We start from the raw sequence: 7,483 nt of genomic DNA, 5'->3' as shown, positions 1-7,483 counted from the left end.
GATACATAGATAAAACTCAGTGTCCCTAGTAAGCATCTACTAGACTAGCTCGTTAATTAAAAGATGGTTAAGTTTCCTAACCATAGACATGTGTTGTCATTTGATGAACGGGATCACATCATTAGAAGAATGATGTGATGGACAAGACCCATCCGTTAGCTTAGCATAATGATCGTTAAGTTTTATTGCTATTGCTTTCTTCATGACTTATACATATTCCTTTGACTATGAGATTATGCAACTCCCGGATACCGGAGGAATACCTTGTGTGCTATCAAACATCACAACGTAACTGGGTGATTATAAAGATGCTCTACAGGTATCTCCGAAGGTGTTTGTTGGGTTGGCATAGACCGAGATTAGGATTTGTCACTCCGAGTATCGGAGAGGTATCTCTGGGCCCTCTCGGTAATGCACATCATAATAAGCCTTGGAAGCAATGTGACTAATGAGTTAGTTGCGGGATGATGTATTACGGAATGAGTATAGAGACTTGCCGGTAACGAGATTGAAGTAGGTATGAAGATACCGACGATGGAATCTCGGGCAAGTAACATACCCATGACAAAGGGAATAACGTATGTTGTCATAACGGTTGATCTTTGTATAATATGTGGGAGCCAATATGAGCATCCAGGTTCCGCTATTGGTTATTGACCGGAGAGGAGTCTCGGTCATGTGTACATAGTTCTCGAACCCGTAGGGTCCGCACGCTTAACGTTCGATGACGATTTCTATTATATGAGTTATGTGATTTGGTGACCGAATGTTGTTCGGAGTCCCGGATGAGATCACGGACATGACGAGGAGTCTCAAAATGGTGGAGAGGTAAAGATTGATATATTGGATGATAGTATTCGGACACCGGAAGTGTTTCGGAATGTATCGGGTACATATCAGAGTACCGGCGGGGGGGGGGGGGGTTACCGGAACCCCCCGGGGGAAGATATGGGCCATATGGGCCATAGGTGGGAGGCACACCAGCCCACAAAAGGTGGCGCCCCCCCCCCCCAAGGAAGGAGGCCAAATAGGATTAGGGGAGGGGGCGGCGCCTGATACGTCTCCAACGTATCTATAATTTTTTATTGTTCCATGCTATTATATTATCCATCTTGGATGTTTTATATGCATTTATATGCTATTTTACATATTTTTGGGACTAACCTATTAACCTAGAGCCCAGTGCTAGTTTATGTTTTTCCTTGTTTCTGAGTTTTACAGAAAAGGAATACCAAACGGAGTCCAATTGACGTGCCAATTTTTCATGATTTTTTATGGACCAAAAGAAGCCCCTGGAGTATTAGAGTTGGGCCAGAAGAGTCCCGAGCCATCCACGAGGGTGGAGGGCAAGCCCTACCCCCTGGGCATGCCCCCTATCTCGTGGATGACCTGGAGACCCCCCCTGACGTGAGACCGACGCCAAAAATTCCTATAAATACAGAAACCCCCAGAAAATAACCTAGATCGGGAGTTCCGCCGCTGCAAGCCTCTGTAGCCACCAAAAACCAATCGGGAACCTGTTCCGGCACCCTGTCGGAGGTGGGATCCATCACCGGTGGCAATCTTCATCATCCCGGCGCTCTCCATGATGAGGAGGGAGTAGTTCACCCTCGGGGCTGAGGGTATGTACCAGTAGCTATGTCTTTGATCTCTCTCTCTCTCTCGTGTTCTTGATTTGGCACGATCTTGATGTACCGCGAGCTTTGCTACTATAGTTGGATCTTATGATCTTTCTCCCCCTCTACTCTCTTGTAATGGATTGAGTTTTCCCTTTGAAGTTATCTTATTGGATTGAGTCTTTAAGGATTTGAGAACACTTGATGTATGTCTTGCATGTGCTTATCTGTGGTGACAATGGGATATTCACATGATCTACTTGATGTATGTTTTGGTGATCAACTTGCAGGTTCAGTGACCTTGTGAACTTATGCATAGGGGTTGGCACACGTTTTCGTCTTGACTCTCCGGTAGAAACTTTGGGGCACTCTTTGAAGTTCTTTGTGTTGGTTGAATAGATGAATCTGAGATTGTGTGGTGCATATCGTATAATCATACCCATGGATACTTGAGGTGACATTGGAGTATCTAGGTGACATTAGGGTTTTGTTTGATTTGTGTCTTACGGTGTTATTCTAGTACGAACTCTAGGATAGATCGAACGGAAAGAATAGCTTCGTGTTATTTTACTAAGGACTCTTGAATAGATCGATCAGAAAGAATAACTTTGAGGTGGTTTCATACCCTACAATAATCTCTTCGTTTGTTCTCTGCTATTAGTGACTTTGGAGTGACTCTTTGTTGCATGTTGAGGGATAGTTATATGATCCAGTTATGTTATTATTGTTGAGAGAACTTGCACTAGTGAAAGTATGAACCCTAGGCCTGGTTTTGAAGCATTGCAATACCGTTTACGCTCACTTTTACCACTTGTTACCTTTCTATTTTTATATTTTCATATTACAAAAACCTTTATCTACTATCCATATTGCACTTGTATCACCTCTTCGCCGAACTAGTGCACCTATACAATTTACCATTGTATTGGGTGTGTTGGGGACACAAGAGACTCTTTGTTATTTGGTTGCAGGGTTGCTTGAGAGAGACTATCTTCATCCTACGCCTCCCACGGATTGATAAATCTTAGGTCATCCACTTGAGGGAAATTTGCTACTGTCCTAAAAACCTCTGCACTTGGAGGCCCAACAACGTCTACAAGAAGAAGGTTGTGTAGTAGACATCAAGCTCTTTTCTGGCGCCGTTGCCGGGGACGTTAGTGCTTGAAGGTATATCTTTAGATCTTGCACTCGAATCTTTTAGTTTCTTGTTTTATCACTAGTTTAGTCTATAAAACAAAATTACAAAAAATGGAATTGAGGGTGCCTCATATGCTTCATCCTTTTAATGTCTTCCATGAAAATAAGGATTCCGATAATTGTGCTCAATTGCTAGAGGAAGAATGCATTAAAATGTTTGGCACTAAATCTTTGAATGATGAGCATGATTGCAATGTTGTTAGTATGAATGCTTTGAATACCCATGATGCTAATGATATGCAAAACCACAAGCTTGGGGATGCTATGTTTGATGAAGATGATATGTTTAGTCCCCCAAGTTTTGATGAGAAAATTTATTAATGAAAGCATGCCTCCTATTTATGATGATTATTGTGATAACACGTATGCTATAAAGAATAAAGATAACCATGAAACTTGTCATCATGATTTTAATTTTCAATTGGATTATGCTTCACATGATAGTTATTTTGTTGAGTTTGCTCCCACTACTATTGATGAGAATAAATTTGCTTATGTGGAGAGTAGTAAAATTTCTATGCAAGTAGATCACGAAAAGAATGCTTTATGTGCTGGTTATAGGGTTGAATTCATTCATGATGCTACTGAAAATTATTATGAGGGAGGAACATATGCTTGTAGGAATTGCAATAATATCAAGTTTCCTCTCTATGTGTTGAAAATCTTGAAGCTATGCTTGTTTTGCTTTCCTATGCTAGTTGATTCTTGCCATAAGTTGTTTGCTCACAAAATCCCTATGCATAGGAAGTGGGTTAGACTTAAATGTGCTAGTCATATTCTTCATGATGCTCCCGTTATGTTTCAATTGTTATCTTTTATGTGAGCATCATTGAAATCATTATGCCTAGCTAAAAAGGCATTAAAGAAAAGCGCTTGTTGGGAGACAACCAAATATTTACCCCTACTGTTTTTGTGTGTCCACATGATTAACTTACTGTATTAATCATGTTTTATAGCTTTTGTTTCAATAAAGTGCCAAGTAGAACCTTTGGGAAGACTTGGGTGAAAGTTAATGTGATCTTCCTGTAAAAAGTAGAAACTTTGCGCTCACGAGATTAACTGTTATTTTTTACAGAAGAGTGATTTTAGGTTTATTATTTTTGCAGATGATTGATAGACAAATTCCTCATGTCCACCAATTTAGTTAAGAATTTTTGGAGTTACAGATTGCTACAGACTGTTCTGTCTTTGACAGATTCTGTTTTCTATGTGTTGTTTGCTTATTTTGATGAATCTATGAGTAGTATCGGAGGGTATGAACCATAGAGAAGTTGGAATACAGTAGATATTACACCAATATGAATTTAGAATGAGTTCACAACAGTACCTAAATGGTGATTTATTTTCTTATACTAACTTATCTCACGAGTTCTTGTTGAGTTTTGTGTGGATGAAGTTTTTTTTTAAGATTTAGCAAAATTTCAAGCTTGGGGATTCCCAAGGCACCCCAAGATAATATTTCAAGAAGTCTCAAGCTTCTAAGCTTGGGGATGCCCCGGTAGGCATCCCACCTTTCTTCTTCGACAATTATCGATTAGTATCGGTTGAGCCTAAGTTTTTGCTTCTTCACATGATGTGTGCTATCCTTGAAATGTCATTTTGTTTTGTTTTGCTTGCTGTTTGAATAATATCCCAAGATCTGAAATTCTTAAATGTTAGAGAGTCTTCACATAGTTGCATAATAATTCAACTACTCATTGATCTTCACTTATATCTTTTCGAGTAGTTTGTCATTTGCGCTAAAACTTCACTTATATCTTTTTGGAGCACTACCGTGGTTTTATTTTGAAGAAATTGATGAACTCTTATGCTTCACTTATATTATTTTGAGAGTCTTTTAGAACAGCATGGTAATTTGCTTAGGTTATGAATTTAGTCCTAATATGATGGGCATCCAAGATGGGTATAATAAAAACTTTCATATAAAGTGCATTGAATACTATGAGAAGTTTGATTCTTATGATTGTTTTGAGATATGAGGATGGTGATATTAGAGTCATGCTAATGAGTAATTGTGAATTTGAGAAATACTTGTGTTGAGGTTTGTGAGTCCCGTAGCATGCACGTATGGTAACCGTTGTGTAACAAATTTGAAGCATGAGGTATCTCTTTGATTGTCCTCCTTATGTGTGGAGGTCGGGATCGCACGATGGTTAACTCCTACCAACCCTTCCCCTAGGAGTATGCGCATAGTGCTTGGTTTTGATGACTTGTAGATTTTTGCAATAAGTATGTGAGTTCTTTATGACTAATGTTGAGTCCATGAATTATACACACTCTCACCCTTCCACCATTGCTAGCCTCTCTAGTACCGCGCAACTTTCGCCGGTACCATAAACCCACCATTATCTTCCTCAAAACAGCTACCATACCTACCTATTGTGGCATTCCCATAGCCATTCCGAGCTATATTGCCATGCAACTTTCCACCGTTCCGTTTATTATGACACGTTCCATCATTGTCATATTGCTTTGCATGATCATGTAGTTGACATCGTATTTGTGGCAAAGCCACCATTCATAATTTCATACATGTCACTCTTGATTTATTGCACATCCCGGTACACCGTCGGAGGCATTCATATAGATTCATATTTTGTTCTAAGTATTGAGTTGTAATTCTTGAGTTGTAAATAAATAGAAGTGTGATGATCTTCATTATTAGAGCATTGTCCCGTGTGAGGAAAAAAGAGAGGCCAAAAGAGTCTCCAAAAAAAGGGAAAGAGTCTCCAAAAAAAAGGAGGGGAGTCTCTAAAAAAAAGAAAAAAGAGGAGAGAAAAAGAGAGAAGGGACAATGCTACCTTTTTCCACACTTGTGCTTCAAAGTAGCACCATGATCCTCATGATAGAGAGTCTCTTATTTTGTCACTTTCATATACTAGTGGGAATTTTCGATAGAACTTGGCTTGTATATTCCAACGATGGGCTTCCTCAAATGCCCTAGGTCTTCATGAGCAAGCAAGTTTGATGCACACCCACTTAGTTTCTTTTGTTGAGCTTTCATACATTTATAGCTCTAGTGCATCCGTTGCATGGCAATCCCTACTCACTCACATTGATATCTATTGATGGGCATCTCCATAGCCCATTAATATGCCTAGTTGATGTGAGACCATCTTCCTCCTTTTTGTCTTCTCCACAACCACCATTCTATTCCACCTATAGTGCTATGTCCATGGCTCACACTCATGTATTGCGTGAAAGTTGAAAAAGTTTGAGAATACTAAAGTGTGAAACAATTGCTTGGCTGAAACCGGGGTTGTGCATGATTTGAATATTTTGTGAGATGAAGGCGGAGCATAGCCAAACTATATGATTATGTAGGGATGAACTTTCTTTGGCCATGTTATTTTGAGAAGACATGATTACTTTGTTAGTATGCTTGAAGTATAATTATTTTTATATCAATATTAAACTTTTGTCTTGAATCTTTCAGATCTGAACATTTATGCCACAATAAAGAAAATTACATTGATAATTATGTTAGGTGGCATTCCACATCAAAAATTCTGTTTTTATCATTTACCTACTCGAGGACGAGCAGGAATTAAGCATGGGGATGCTTGATACGTCTCCAACGTGTCTATAATTTTTGATTGTTCCATGCTATTATATTATCCATTTGATGTTTTATATGCATTTATATGCTATTTTATATGATTTTTGGGACTAACCTATTAACCTAGAGCCTAGTGCCAGTTTCTGTTTTTTCCTTGTTGTTGAGTTTTACAGAAAAGGAATACCAAATGGAGTCCAATTGACGTGCCAATTTTTGATGATTTTTTATGGACCAAAAGAAGCCCCCGGAGTAAAAGAGTTGGGCCAGAAGAGTCCCGAGCCATCCACGAGGGTGGAGGGCGAGCCCTACCCCCTGGGCTCGCCCCCCTATCACGTGGATGACTCGGAGACCCCCCCCCCCTGACGTGAGACCGATGCCAAAAATTCCTATAAATACAGAAACCCCCAGAAAATAACCTAGATCGGGAGTTTCACCACTGCAAGCCTCTGTAGCCAGCAAAAACCAATCAGGGCCCTGTTCCGGCACCCTGCCGGAGGGGGGATCCATCACCAGTGGCCATTTTCATCATCCTGGCGCTCTCCATGATGAGGAGGGAGTAGTTCACCCTCGGGGCTAAGGGTATGTACCAATAGCTATGTGTTTGATATCTCTCTCTCTCTCGTGTTCTTGATTTGGCACGATCTTGATGTATCGCGAGCTTTGCTACTATAGTTGGATCTTATGATCTTTCTCCCCCTCTACTCTCTTGTAATGGATTGAGTTTTCCCTTTGAAGTTATCTTATCAGATTGAGTCTTTAAGGATTTGAGAACACTTGATTATGTCTTGCATGTGCTTATCTGTGGTGACAATAGGATATTCACTTGATCTACTTGATGTATGTTTTGGTGATCAACTTGCGGATTCAGTGACCTTGTGAACTTATGCATAGGGTTGGCACACGTTTTCGTCTTGACTCTCTGGTAGAAACTTTGGGGCACTCTTTGAAGTTCTTTGTGTTGGTTGAATAGATGAATCTGAGATTGTGTGATGCATATCGTATAATCATACCAACGGATACTTGAGGTGACATTGGAGTATCTAGGTGACATTAGGATTTTGGTTGATTTGTGTCTTAAGGTGTTATTCTAGTACGAACTCTAGGATAGATC

The sequence above is a fragment of the Triticum aestivum genome, chromosome 4D (genome assembly GCF_018294505.1).
Source record: "Triticum aestivum cultivar Chinese Spring chromosome 4D, IWGSC CS RefSeq v2.1, whole genome shotgun sequence".
Classification (NCBI taxonomy): Eukaryota; Viridiplantae; Streptophyta; class Magnoliopsida; order Poales; family Poaceae; genus Triticum; species Triticum aestivum.
The sequence above is the reverse complement of the archived record's forward strand: the minus strand, read 5'-3'. Positions refer to the sequence as shown.